This window comes from Pleurodeles waltl, chromosome 1_2, assembly GCF_031143425.1.
Source record: "Pleurodeles waltl isolate 20211129_DDA chromosome 1_2, aPleWal1.hap1.20221129, whole genome shotgun sequence".
NCBI lineage: Eukaryota > Metazoa > Chordata > Amphibia > Caudata > Salamandridae > Pleurodeles > Pleurodeles waltl.
This window is the reverse complement of record NC_090437.1, coordinates 515,447,142-515,462,560: the sequence shown is the minus strand read 5'-3', so window position 1 is coordinate 515,462,560 and position 15,419 is coordinate 515,447,142.

The following is a 15,419-nucleotide window of genomic DNA, read 5'->3' as shown; positions in this document are numbered from 1 at the left end:
AGTGGCCAATGGTGATCTACTCCGGCGGTGACGGTAGGCACCGCGGCAGGCGTGACTGCCATTTTCTATCATATTCATCACTTGTTTCCTGACCTTCCACAGGAGAGGACCTACATTGCATGTGCTGCTGTGACCTGTGTCTGGAACCTACCATGGCCTGTGTGACCGGGGAAAGGGCCCCAGCCTTCACCTCTGAGTAGTTAGAAAGACTGGTGGATGGGGTCCTACCCCAGTACGGACTGCTGTATGGGCCTCCAGACCAACAGGTGAATGCACTGTGGGCACGATGCATGTGGCATGAATGCATGGAGTTGTGTGAGAAGGCATTGTGTAAGGGGGGGTGGATGTCCTCTAGGCTGTGTACACGTTGTGTGCTGGGCTATCTGTGTGCCAATAGTGATGGAAACAGGAATGGTGGGCCATTCATGTTACTGGCTGGACTGTTTGTCTAATGGTGTTCTCCTGTCTATATTGCCTCTGCAGGTCAGCACCCATCAAAAGAACGATATATGCTGTGCCATCGCCAAGGATGTGCGGACCCTGGGGTTCTATGGCAGGTGCAGCACCCACTGTTGTAAACAGTGGGAGGACCTGAAATGCTGGGCATGGAATACCGCGGAGGCCCAGCTGGGGATGGCCTCCCAACGAGGAAGGGGTGCCCGTCGGACCCTGACCCCCCTGATGGCCCGCATACTGGAAGTGGACTCTCCAGAGCTGGATGGGCGCTTGAGGGCATCACAGAAGCCACAAGGGTGAGTACAGTGACTATCAGTACAACTTACGGCTGGTGGGGTAGTATCCGGTGGTGGTTGTGTGTCAGTGGGTGCCCCTAGGTCAGGCCAGACATAGCAGCATAGGTCCTCGAGTGGCTAAGGGTCTGAAGGGGAAATACTGCCTACCTAGCTTGTTAGCATCCACTACTGATCAGGGCTGCGTGGGTCCCAGGTGGGCTGCAGTTGGCGGTGTGTGCTCCTCCTCCTGCTTGGTGGCTAGCAATAACACTGGTAGTGCAATGCATAGTGCGTAGGCCTGTACCCTGAGTGTGAGAGTGCTGTGTACGCCAATGGTGGTGTTTGTGGAGTAATTGACCCAGTGTATCCTTTGTCTCTCTCCCCCCTTTTCTTGTTTTGTCATCCCAGACACTCCATCATCAGATCCCACTAATCCCAATGCCAAGCCCTGCATGCTGTACCAATGCATGGACACTCCTCCCAGCCCTGCATGGACGCTCATCACTAAAGCATGCACAGCATAGGGAAACTAACAGACCCACCATACACCAACATAAACAGGTAAAAGCTGGCAGGGCAACACCAACCATAGAGGGGAAGCCAGTGATGTACACTATGTCATGCACATGAACCATAATACATCATTTACATACTCACAGGTACCCCTGCCAATGTCACTGGAGAGGAGGTGCCAGCACTATCCAGTCCCCCAACAGAACAGGCCCACAGTGATGACTGTAACTCTAGTCTTCAGGATGTGAACAATCTACATGGACAATCAGGGACCACTGGACAGCCGGTTACCCAAGCCCAGTCACAGACCACCACAGAGCCTCCCCCATCAGGAAACAACACCACCCCACCCACCTAGCATACCCAAACCTCTGTCCCCAAGACACATCAATCAGCAGTGTGCCCACTTCTACAGGGGCCCCAGGCTACACCTCGCACCCAAGACAATCAGGGACCTGGGGTCAGTGGCAGTGGGCACACGGTTCAGGGGACAAAGGCACAGGCCAACAGGGAAACTGGGAGGAGGGTTGTGCACCAGGGAGAGGGCAGGACCATGGAACTGACTCTCCAGGAGGCACTCTCTGAGATCCTGGGAGCCTATCAACATTCCCAGGACACGATGGGTCAGATCCTAGACAACGTGTAGGAGAACAGGGGCTGCAGGAGGGGCAGTATCAGGGGATCAGGGAGGACTTGCAGTCTATGAGCAACACCCTGATCTCCATAGCAGGGGTGCTGGCAGACATGGCAACATTATGAGGGAGACAGTGTCACACCAGCGGGCCCCTGCCACTAGCTAGTCATCTCAACAGCCTTCCACTTCCGCTGCCGCTAGTGGCCAGGAGGCCCCGCCACAGGACCCACAGGCCACCAGCACCCCTCCCCCTGCAGAAGGTGAACCACCCCGCAAACGTTCCCTGTTTCCCAAGTGGGACACTTGCCAAGACCCCTGCCCGGAAATGAGACTCTCATGATTGTCCACCTTGTGTCCCACTCAGTCACCCTGTCCACCTTGAACTGCCATTGCTCCCCTTCCTATGTCCCCTTGGACAATGAACCTGTGCTACGAACAAACTGGAACAATACCCTGGACTTTCCTCCATCATCACCCCATCCCATTGCACTTCCCCCTCTATATATTAGTACTACAATAAACACCCTTTAATACAAATTGATTTTGAGTATGTCACGTATTTCAAATATGCATTGATTGAAACAGGTACAACCATTGCAAATGTACAGTACATAGAATCAGCATAGAATCAATGACCTGTAGCTGGCTGTTGTGATCACACCAGGAGTATTTGTCAAATCACCAACATCTGCAAAATGAATAGCCAGAGGTAACAGTAAGTGGGCATAGAAGTGGGAAATACCAGCATGCCAATGCCACACAGAATACAACCAAAGTCAAAGAAATGTAAAGTTGCCCTGTCTCACCTGTGTGTCATTGGAAGTACTGACGGATCACAGATGTTCTGTTGTACACATCCTCATCCTCTGCCTCCTCATCCTCTCTGTCCACAGGGTCCACTGCTGCCACTGGCAGACCTTCTTGGGTGAGTAGCACAGGGATCCACCTGTCAGATGGAGGCAATGATCCTTCTGGTTGGCCCATGTGCCTCATTATAACATTCTTCTGCCCTTGTCCTGGCATTCCTCACAGGGATCAGCAGCCATGATAGGTTTGGGTAACCAGAGTCACCTGCAAATATTGAGGGACATCATTTAGCCACACACTATCCTATATGGCCAACACCATAGGCATACACCAACATATACTGAGTGGGATCCAAGGCTCACCTATTAGGCACACCTTGTGCCTCTGTAGTTGGGCCATCACATTTGGGAGGCTGCTATTCCTCAGGACAAAGGCATCATGCACCGACTCTGGATACTTAGGGGGTCATTCCAACCCTGGCGGTCAGTGTTAAAGCGGCGGCCAACCCGCCAACAGGCTGGCGGTCCAAAAAATTGAATTCTGACCCTGGCGGGAACCGCCAACACAGGCCGCCGCTTTAACACTCCGACCGCCACGGCGGCACAAACAAACAGCGCGGCGGTCACCGCCAACACACAGGCGGCAGACAATGTACCGCCCACACTATCACAACTCACCAATCTGCCACCTTTTCCGGGGCGGGAGCCCCGCCGATGAAAACATGGCGGAAACAGACTACGAACGAGAAAACGCTCACCTATACACACTCCACGAGGACGGAGAACAGCATGGAACCCGAATTAAACATCCTACCAGCTCTTGTCTACCTGCTCATCTACCACGAGTACGAACGCCGGCGCAGACGACAACGGTGAGTACTGCACCTACGACACAGGGGTGGGGGGAGGACGAAAGCTTACGTGCACACACATATGCGACTCCCAACTATCTACACACCAATGCAGAGCACCAAGTCACAGTGACACCACCCAAACCCCCCGGAATAATCCAAACACATAATTAAAGTGTGAATCAAAATCTATGTATAAAAGAGGGTCATTGAAGTCATGGTAAAATAGCAATATGATTTTAAAAAAATCAAGTAAGAACCTTGCTAAACCGATAAACATAGGCAATAAGTCCTGCACAGTCACTTAAATTTCCACTGTTCATGGGCCAAAGTGTATCAACACATGGGCAAAGCCCACACAGGAGACCTGAGTCCGTTGGAGAGAACACTGCTGGGGCATCAGATGACAAAACTACAGGCACCTCAGGGGGAAGGGAATGGGGGGCACCTCAGCCACATGAGTCCACGACGCCAGATCCACGAAGGGTCCACCATGCCCACTGTGCCATCCTGGGGAGTGCAAAGTCACAGTCTCACAAGTCTCTACAGTGGGTGGTCTGCCCACTGTGCCATCCTGGGGAGTGCAAAGCCACAGTCTCACAAGTCTCTACAGTGGGTGGTCTGCCCACTGTGCCATCCTGGGGAGTGCCAAGCCACAGTCTCACAAGTCTCTACAGTGGGTGGTCTGCCCACTCTGCCATCCTGGGGAGTGCAAAGCCACAGTCTCACAAGTCTCCACAGTGGGTGGTCTGCCCACTGTGCCATCCTGGGGAGTGCAAAGCCACAGTCTCACAAGTCTCTACAGTGGGTGGTCTGCCCACTCTGCCATCCTGGGGAGTGCAGAGACACAGGCCATCAGGTGGATTACAGACTCCACAGGAAATGGAGGAGGCAGGGTGCCCCGAGTGCAGCGTGAACACTAGCTCGACACAGAACCGGCACTGTCAATGGGCCAGCGGTGCTTGACAGGAAGGACCCAGCGGAGCGGTGCTTGAGACGGCGAGGCCCAGCGGAGCGGTGCTTGACAGGAAGGGCCCAGCGGAGCGGTGCTTGAGACTGCGAGGCCCAGCGGAGCGGTGCTTGACAGGAAGGGCCCAGCGGAGCGGTGCTTGAGACGGCGGGGCCCAGCGGAGCGGTGCTTGAGACGGCGAGGCCCAGCGGAGCGGTGCTTGACAGGAAGGGCCCAGCGGAGCGGTGCTTGAGACTGCGAGGCCCAGCGGAGCGGTGCTTGACAGGAAGGGCCCAGCGGAGCGGTGCTTGACAGGAAGGGCCCAGCGGAGCGGTGCTTGAGACTGCGAGGCCCAGCGGAGCGGTGCTTGACAGGAAGGGCCCAGCGGAGCGGTGCTTGAGACTGCGAGGCCCAGCGGAGCGGTGCTTGACAGGAAGGGCCCAGCGGAGCGGTGCTTGAGACGGCGGGGCCCAGCGGAGCGGTGCTTGAGACGGCGAGGCCCAGCGGAGCGGTGCTTGACAGGAAGGGCCCAGCGGAGCGGTGCTTGACAGGAAGGGCCCAGCGGAGCGGTGCTTGAGACTGCGAGGCCCAGCGGAGCGGTGCTTGACAGGAAGGGCCCAGCGGAGCGGTGCTTGACAGGAAGGGCCCAGCGGAGCGGTGCTTGAGACGGCGACGCCCAGCGGAGCGGTGCTTGACAGGAAGGGCCCAGCGGAGCGGTGCTTGACAGGAAGGGCCCAGCGGAGCGGTGCTTGAGACGGCGAGGCCCAGCGGAGCGGTGCTTGACAGGAAGGGCCCAGCGGAGCGGTGCTTGAGACTGCGAGGCCCAGCGGAGCGGTGCTTGACAGGAAGGGCCCAGCGGAGCGGTGCTTGAGACGGCGGGGCCCAGCGGAGCGGTGCTTGAGACGGCGAGGCCCAGCGGAGCGGTGCTTGACAGGAAGGGCCCAGCGGAGCGGTGCTTGAGATGGCGGGGCCCAGCGGAGCGGTGCCTTTCTGCCCGGTGGGGCCCTCTTCAGCGGTGCCTTGCTGCACGGCGGGGCCCTCTTCAGCGGTGCCTTTCTTCACGGCGGGGCCCTCTTCAGCGGTGCCTTTCTTCACGGCGGGGCCCTCTTCAGCGGTGCCTTTCTTCACGGCGGGGCCCTCTTCAGCGGTGCCTTTCTTCACGGCGGGGCCCTCTTCAGCGGTGCCTTTCTTCACGGCGGGGCCCTCTTCAGCGGTGCCTTTCTGCCCGGCGGGGCCCTCTTCAGCGGTGCCTTGCTGCACGGCGGAGCCCTCTTCAGCGGTGCCTTGCTGCACGGCGGAGCCCTCTTCAGCGGTGCCTTGCTGCCCGGCGGGGCCCTCTTCAGCGGTCCTTGTCCAGTCAATCAAGGGAGCCAGACCTGGCCAGGACTCCCTGCTTAGTCGCCCTCCGACCGGCACGGTGGAGCCCCCCGGGAAGGGCCCTTCCTGTCAAGCACCGCTCCGCTGGGCCTCGCCCTCTTCAGCGGTGCCTTTCTTCACGGCGGGGCCCTCTTCAGCGGTGCCTTTCTTCACGGCGGGGCCCTCTTCAGCGGTGCCTTTCTTCACGGCGGGGCCCTCTTCAGCGGTGCCTTTCTTCACGGCGGGGCCCTCTTCAGCGGTGCCTTGCTGCACGGCGGAGCCCTCTTCAGCGGTGCCTTGCTGCCCGGCGGGGCCCTCTTCAGCGGTCCTTGTCCAGTCAATCAAGGGAGCCAGACCTGGCCAGGACTCCCTGCTTAGTCGCCCTCCGACCGCGCAGTTGCTGGACCCTTCGCTGACGGAGTCCTGGGCCCGTGGGTGTCCTCCCTCACACCCGGGATGGGGCTTGTGGGGCCCTCCTGGTCCGCGCCCCTGCTGGCTGTCTTCTCTGCCCTGCTGCCCTTGCCCTCCTTCGATGAGGCTCTCTGGCCCTTGCCTCCCCTGGATGTTGTGGCAGGTGACGGCCCAGGACTTTGCTCCTTGGGGGCAGCCGTGTCAGCCTTCTCGCGGCGGCCCTTCTGTTTACGGGTTCTCTTTCCAGGGGGGGGGCTGGCTGTCCCCTTGCTGCTGGCCGATGTATCTGTGCTGGGAAAGGGTGGACTCCAAAACCTGTGCACAATGCTGACACTTGAAGCAGCGCTGGTGGTGGCTGAGGTGCTCTTGGGACTCTTAGCAGATGGAGGGGGTGGGTCAGGTAGGGCAAAGAGGTTAAGTTTTGAGAGGTAAAGTTTTTTAGGACCAATGTAAAGGGTAGGTGTAGTGGGTATGGGAGTGGAGGAAGAGGATGTGGTTGTAGGAGAGTCAGGTGTGCTGTCTTTGGGTGCAGGTGCTTGTGACGGAGGCTGGCGTGAGGTGGATGGCTGTTGGGTGGGTGGCTGCCTGCGTTTGTGTGTCTTGGAAGAGGGGGTGACAGACACAGTGGGAGAGGACACAGGGGACGTGTAAATGGCAGTGGGGGTGGTGACTGCACGTGTGCAGACTGTACTGGAGGGTGTGCTGGTGATGGAAGTACTGGCTGATGGTGGTGTGCATGCAGGTGTGAGTGGAGACGTCACAGGGAGGGAGGAGGGAGACGAGGAGGAGGGGGACACAGGGGTGGTAGTGACTGTTGGCATGTCTGCATCTGGGTGTTGCTTGGGTGAATGCTTGTGTGATCTGTGGTGCTTATGTCTGGATGAGCTGCCCTTGGGTGTTGAGGTGTGTGCAGGCTGGTCTGATGGTGTGGATGGGATAGGCTGAGGAACAGGAGACAGAGACAGGGTGGAGGCAGTCAGAAGAGAGAGGCTGGAAACAGGGACAATGGCTGCCGTCAGTGCTGAGAACACTGCAGCGGCATCAGTTGTCAAATAGGCAGGCACCTCAGGGGGAGGGGTGGTACCTCAGCTGGATGCAGAAACAAGACCACTGGTTCTGGAGGGGGCAACATGCCCTGTGCTTAGTCCTGGGGAGTGCAAGGACACAGTATCTCAGGTGGGTGACTTGCCCACTGGTTCTGGAGGGGGCAACATGCCAATTGCTTCGTCCTGGGGAGTGCAAGGCCACAGCCTCTCAGGTGGGCGACTTGCCCACTGGTCCTCAAGGGGCAACATGCCGTGTGCTTGATCCTGGTTAGTGCAAGGCCACAGTCCCTCAGGTGGGTGACTTTCCCTCTGGTTCTGGAGGGGACAACATGCCCTGTGCTTGGTCCTGGGGAGTGCAAGCCCCCAGTCTCTCGAGTGGGTGAATACCCACTGGTTCTGGTGGTGGCAGGCCGCACAGCAGCCCATAGAGGCTGGACTATATGGTGTCCGTCGGCGTTGACGGCTGCACTGCGGTGGTGGTTGTGGGAGGCTCCTGCTCAGCCCCTGCACACTCCGATGGTTGCACTGTGGTGGTGGTTGTCGGAGGCTCCTGCTCAGCCCCTGCACCCTCTGATGGCTGTACTGTGGTGGTAGTTGTGGGAGGCTCCTGTTCAGCCCCTGCACTCTCTGATGTTTGCACAATCACGGCTGGCAGTGGGGGCTCTGTGACAGCTGCTGGTGCAGGCTCCTTCCCCTTCGAATTTGTGGCCTGTTTCTACCACAAGTAGGTGCTGCTAAAACTGGGCCCATGGACTGTTTGGCTGAGGTGCTTGGCTGGGTCCTTGATACCCTGGCCATACATGCAGGACGGGGGGAAGGGGTAGGGAAGAGGTCAATCTGGGAAAGGAAAAGCTTTTTAGGGACATTGGGGTGGGAAGAGGGAGGAGTAATGGGAGTGGAGGATGAGGGAGTGGTTGTTGGATGTGTTTGTCTGCTGGACTTGGGTGCAGGTGCATGGGTTGTATGCTGTTGTGAGGTGGATGGCTGTTGGGTATCTGAGTGCTTGCGTTTGTGTACCTTAGGAGGGGGTGACAGAAATAGTGGGAGAGGACACAGGGGACGTGTGCATGGATGTTGCTGAGGTGTCTGCCAGTATGGTGCGTATTCTGCTTGGTGTGGTGATGATGCAGGTAGTGGATGATGATGTAGGGCATGCAGGTGTGAGTGGGGACGTAACTGGGTGGGAGGTGGAGGAGGAGGAGGAGGGAAGACAGTGGAAACAGTGGATGTTGTTGTGTCTGCAACTGGATGGTGTTTGTGTGAGTGCCTGTGAGATGAAGTGTGGTGCTTGTGTTTGCCTGTGACACTCTTCGGTGGTGTCTTGTGTGCATGCTTGTCTGGCTGTGTGCTTGGGATGGGTTGGGGTTGAGGAGAATGGGACTGGGAAGTGGAAGTTGGAGGGGGGATGGTCAAAACAGGAACAATGGCTGCCATAAGAGAGGTGGCCAGAGCCCCCACCCATCACCGTTTTACTATCATGGACCTATACGCAGCACTTTAAATAAATCACCAGTTGCACTTCAAATGTCAGGAGTCTGCTTGTATTCTTTACAAATGTATTACACATAACAGTGCAATAATGTTCATTTAACATTGTGATGACAACATACCAGTGTCAATAAGCATTAGTCCATGGGCAAACAAAGCAGAGGTCACGCTGTGGGTCATACAGCTCTGAAAAAGGAAGGGAAAGTCAAAAATCAGTGAAAAGGAACTGGGGGGAAACACAGAAAGTAGAGATGCAGGAGGCCAGAAGTAAATGTAAAATGGCGTGTGTGCTACTGAAAATACTGTTGTATAACTGTGTCCCTGTTGTCCGTGTCGTCCCCGTCGTCTTCCTCCTCTTCACTCTCCACAGGCTCCACAGCTGCTACAACACCACCATCTGGACCATCCTCCTGCAGGAAAGGCACCTGGCGTCGCAAAGCCAGGTTGTGAAGCATACAGCAGGCCACGATGATCTGGCACACCTGCTTTGGTGAGTACATTAGGGATCCACCAGTCATATGCAGGCACCTAAACCTGGCCTTCAGGACCCCGAAGGTCCGTTCTATAACCCTCCTAGTTCGGCCATGTGCCTCATTGTAGCGTTCCTCTGCCCTGGTCCGGGGATTCCTCACTGGGGTCAATAGCCAAGGCAGGTTGGGGTAACCAGAGTCACCTATTAGCCACACACGGTGTCTCTGTAGCTGTTCCATCACATAAGGGATGCTGCTATTTCGCATGACATACGCGTCATGCACTGACCCCGGGAACTTTGCATTTAGATGGGAGATGTACTGGTCAGCCAAACAGACCACCTGGACATTCATCGAATGGTAATTTTTTTCTATTTCTGTACACCTGCTCACCGTCTTTTGGGGGTACTAAAGCCACATGGGTCCCATCAATGGCACCAATGATGTTGGGGATATGTCCAAGGGCATAGAAATCACCCTTCACAGTGGCCAAATCACCCTCCTCAGGGAAAACAATGTATCTCCGCATGTATTTCATCAGGGCAGACAACACTCTGGACAAAACCTTAGAAAACATAGGCTGAGACATCCCTGATGACATGGCCACTGTTGTCTGAAAAGACCCACTTGCCAAAAAATGGAGTACTGACAGAACCTGCACCAGAGGGGGAATCCCTGTGGGTTGGCGGATGGGGGACATCAGGTCTGGCTCCAGCTGGGCACATAGTTCATGTATAGTGGCTAGGTCAAGTCGGTATCGAAGTATAATACGTCGTTCTTCCATTGTCGACAGGTCCACCAGCGGTCGGTACACGGGAGGATTCATCCTTCTCCTCGCAAGTCCCAGCGGACGGTGCCTAGGAAGGACAACATGGAGCACAGAGTCAAGCAACCCACAGGTTCGTTCACACAGCTTGCACAGTACACAAATCGCTATGCATTGAAAGGCTTGTATGAGTGGCAATGCAAGGCCTAGGCCTGTGTGACGCAGTAGAAATTAAGATATGGGGGCCCTTGAAATGGGGGCCCTTGAAATGGCGGCTGCCTGACCTGTGAAGTGTGACAGTGGGATGTGAGGTCACTGCGCTGGCGTGGCACAACGTGGCGGTAGGCGGTCGAAGACCGCGGCGCAAAGCAGCATTGGTTAACATTGAACCCTATGGGTCTCAGGAGCCAATGACGATGTGCGCCGGCGGTCGCGGTACGCACCGCCGCGGTACGCACCGCCGTGGGCGTGACCGCCATTTTCCATCTGATTAATCACTCGAGACCTGATCATCCACAGTAGAGGACCTATACTGCAAGTGCTGCTGTGACCTCGGTCTGGAAGATACAATGGCTGCTGCGACTGGGGAAAGGGCCCCTGCCTTCACTTCTGAAGAGTTGGAGAAACTTGTGGATGGGGTCCTGCCCCAGTATGCGCTACTCTACGGTCCTCCAGACCAACAGGTAAGTCCACTGGGTGCACGTTGAATGTGCTATGCCTGGGTTGTGTATGGTGGATGTAAGATGGTGGGGTGGGGAGCGAATGAGGAGTACAAGGCACGACAGATGAGAGCATGTGCCACATGGCAGGGTTGGGGAGGGGGGGGCAATCAAATCTAACATGCAGAAAATGTTGAAATTTTCTTTCCCACCCTGTACATGTCAAATAGGTCAGCGCCCATCAGAAAGTCGACATGGAAGTCCGGGACCTGGGGGTCCACAACAGACGGGGCACCCACTGCCGAAAGAGGTGGGAGGACATCCGCCGCGGGACAAGGAAGACCGCCGAGTCACTGCTGGGGATGGCCTCCCAACGTAGGAGGGGTGCCAGTCGTACCTTGACCCCCCTGATGTCCAGGATCCTGGCGGTGGCCTACCCCGATTTGGATGGGCGCGTGAGGACATCACAGCAGACACAAGGGGGTGAGTACCAGCACATTCTGCTATCTTTACACGTAGTGGAGGCGTCTGGGTGGGGGAGGAGGGCTGTGGGTGACATTAGGCCAGGGCGCTTTCTGTAGTGTAGTCCCCTCCTTTAGGCATCGCCCTGTGCCCCCGCCCCCCACCTCTGTAGGGTGCCAAGTACAGCAATCCATGGTCCAGCATCACCCATGTGCGCATTTGTTGTCCATAGACCTGTTGGCCTAGTCACAAGTACTGAGTAGTGTACCCCGATTGCGCGGCGTAGTGCATGAGGCTCCTGTGTCTGTCCTCTCCGCCAACGGTGTTGGCAATGCATGCACTCAACCTGTTTTTATTTCTCCCCCCACCCTTTTTCTTTATCTTCTTGTGCATGTGTGCATTAGCATCATCAGGCGGAGGAGAATTGGCATCGGAGCACGAGGGAGCTGCAAGTCACAAGGCCCCGGTGGGCCATGGTACAGACACCGAGGTCACCAGTGATACGGAGGGCGAGGGGAGCACCACAACGGGGACCCGTGGTGACACCAGCGACACCGACACGTCCTCGGAAGGGAGCTCCCTAGCGGTGGTGGCAACATCCGGGCCCCCCGCCTCTACAGGTACAGCCGCCACCCAGCGCACCAGCTCTGCCCTCCCAGCAGCCCCTCAGCCTACGCTCCGTGCCCGCTCGCCCAAGAAGGCGGGCATCTCCTTCGCCCCAGGCACCTCAGGCCCTGCCCCTGTTACCCCTGCTGCCCTCAGTGAGGAGGTCATTGACCTCCTACAGACCATCATTGTTGGGCAGTCTACCCTTTTGAATGCCATCCAGGGGGTAGAGAGGGAGGTGCATCGGAGCAATGCATACCTGGAGGGCATTCATTCGGGTCAGGCTGCCCATCAACGATCGTTCACTGCTCTGGCCTCAGCACATTTGTAAATATCTGTTGCATTGCCACATCGACTTATAATTTGTGATGTTGATCTTATTGCAATCACTGTAGTCAATTCCTGTTGTCCTTGCATTATTTTGCCGATTATCGTGGACAAATTGATTATCTTGTGCAGCTGGTTTTGTGTATGGTGCGTGTGTGTGTGGGGGGGTGTTTGTTGTGCGTGTGTGTGTCACTGTCGTTTCCCCCCCTTGTGTGCTAGGCGGCTGTACTCATCGTCATCGTCTTTGCCGGCATTGGTGTTTGTGGTGTAGCATGACGTAGAAGATCATCGGGAAAACATGCAGTTCTGGTTCCATGGTGGCGTGGTTCTTCCCTGTGTCTCCAATGGTGAATCCTTTGACTTTTGTGTTCTGTTTCTGCCAGGCCTTTAATGCTGTTGGTACCACCCCGGAAAAGGTGGCAGATTGAAGGGTCAAAATAGGGTGGGCAGTACTTTGTCTTCTGCCTGGCTGTAGGCGGCTACCACCATGGTGACTGTTGTTTCCACCCTGGTGGTGGGTGTACTACAATGGCTGTCTTTCGGAGATATCACCGCCATGGTCATAATTTGGCGGTAGTTACTGCCAGCCTGTTGGCAGTAATACTGCCACTTTATCACCCACCACTAGGGTTGTAATGAGGGCCAAAGTGTGGCATGCTGCACTGACAAAGTACTGCGTGCAGTTCTAATAAAGGCAAAACATCAAGTTGAAAGAAGTATGCACTCAAACTTTTCGCAAGGGAAATATTGTTATTAATAGACCCAACCCAGCTAATTATTATATGTTTTTTTCCAAATTGGCATCCCAGTTCCGATTTTACAATTAAATTATTATAAGAGAAACATGGTGCCAGAAGTCCAAAGTCGTACTGCTTGGCCATGCTGCCTGCGGCTGGAAGAGCCTACTCATAGAGAAGATAGGGAGAGAGGCGCCTCAGCAGCAGTGGTGGTTTTTCCATGGATAAAAAAAGGTGTTCTCGGAGGGACTTCTCTTCACGGCAGTGCCTTTTCCTCTCGGGCACAGAAAGCCCGTTACAGCCTTAAAACATGGTCAATGCATTTCACAAAGCTTTCACAGCAAAGACTTACTAAACAAAATAATTTTATTTTTTGTAAAAGAAAGCACATTATTTTCTAAAAGTCTATCAACACGGCTAAACAAAAAAAGCACATTTAAAATAAAATCACTTTGAATGCATCTCCCACAAGTTTTAGCAAGACAACATAACAAAAACAAACCTTCCAAAACACTGGCACTCTGCAAAAAAGGGAAATACGCTAAAGTTAAAGGATACAAGTAATAGGTCACTACACAGTGGGAGGGAGCAAAACATGAGAAGGAGGGACATGTAACAAAGCAAAACCACACAGAAGCAAGCTTTTCTCAACATTGCAATCATTACCAAATCAAAAGCAATGCGCGATCTGTATGCTCACAGGGTGAACACAGCTTGTCTAGAAGAGACAGCTCATGTGCTGCCTAGGGGAGACCTATAAAGGAGGATAGTTTAGAGTGACAAGCATATTAAAGATGACTGAAACAGCAAGAAGTACAGTTTTTATTATGTGGGCAGAATGGAAGCTCAACTGGAGTAGGATGGCGAAATAAAATCACGCTGGTGTATTTTTGCTACACAAAATTCACCAAATTACATCATATTGCGTAATAATGCCACAACTCCTGGCAAAATTACTGATTTGGACTGCAGGAACAACAGAAACAACCAGAATTCAAGTGCCTGTTGTATGCAGCACTCATGTTTTTCTTATAAAAAATTATGACAACATGCATTAAGCGCTATATTGTAGCGCTAAATGCACATCACATAATTACACAGAATTTCACATGTTTGCTGAATGTTTCAGTAGTTATGTGAAAGTAAATTATTCAAATTTCCCACACCCCTATTGAACAGATGGGAATCACAAAGTTGGAGTTAAAATAAGTATCATTTTGATGTTGTATGGATATGCAGGTGGGTAATAGTTCTACCACAATGGCTGTACTTTTCAACGTATGTGCCAGGTGCCAGGTGCTATGTTTGGCAATAATTTGTGTGGGTATTGTACTTTTTATTTGAGCTCTACTCTTTGTTGATCACAGGCACCTAAAAGGATATGTTGACAATCCATGCATGTAAATTCTGCATACAGAGGTACATTCGCAAATGAAAGTATGCAAACTTTATTAGTTGGAGATCTGTACACCTAGATATCTGCTGACATAAATGCATTGAACATCAATACATGCAACTGAAAAGTGAAAAATAGCAGACTTCCTTCAAATTCCCTGATGTATTGAGAACATGAAAATTACCCCACTGCGGATACACAACTGTTGGTAAATGACAATGGTAATGCAAAAACGACATGCAGGAGGTACAATTTCACACATTTATGAGCAATCACTGAAAACACAGGAACTACTGGAAAAGGCATTTCTTTACTGGGTGAAATTACCAGTAATGAAGAACTTCACTACAGAGAAGGCAAAGAACTTAGGGCCAGATGTAGGTAGAATCCGAATTGCGACCCGCAAATTGCGAGTCAGAGCGACTAGCAATTTGCGAGTCGCAATTGGGAATGTTGGATGGTGTCCCTGACACCATCTGCGAATCGCATGGGGGTCGCAATGGCCCACCTCATGAATATTCATGAGGTGGGTCGCAATTTGCGACCCCCTTGCAATTGGCGGCCCTCACAGGGATGGTGGCCTGCTGCGGACAGCAGACCACCATGTCTGTGACTGCTTTTTAATAAAGCAGTTTTTTTTTGTAATGCAGCCCGTTTTCCTTAAAGGAAAACGAGATGCTTTACAAAAATGAAAAATGAAACGTTTTCGTTTCATTTTTTCAGAGCAGGCAGTGGTCCTGTTTGCAGTGCCATTCAGAACGGGGCAGTGGTACCATGGAGACCCCTTCCCTTTTGCGAATGGGTTACCACCCTTCACAAAAGGGTGCAAACTGTGATTGGTTTGCGACTGCGTTCGCGGTCACAAACCAAACCTGCATTGCACTGCGACTCGCAATTAGGAAGGGAACACCCCTTCCTAATTGCGCCTCGAAAACCCGTTTTGCGATTCGGTAACCAGGTTACGAAATCGTAAAACGGCGTTTGTGCATTGCAAAGTACATTTTGCAGGTTGTAAACAGCGAAATTCGCTGTTTGCGACGTTCAAACTGCTTAGTACATCTGGCCCTTAGTGACCTGTATGGTGGAGCGCTACGCAGAGCTGTACGGAGTGACACAGGTATTCCTCAGTGCAGCTGTATAGAAAGTCAACTAATTAATAAATGAAACTAGAGTGAATCAGTGAACAGTCGGAGAGATCAATATGATAGGGC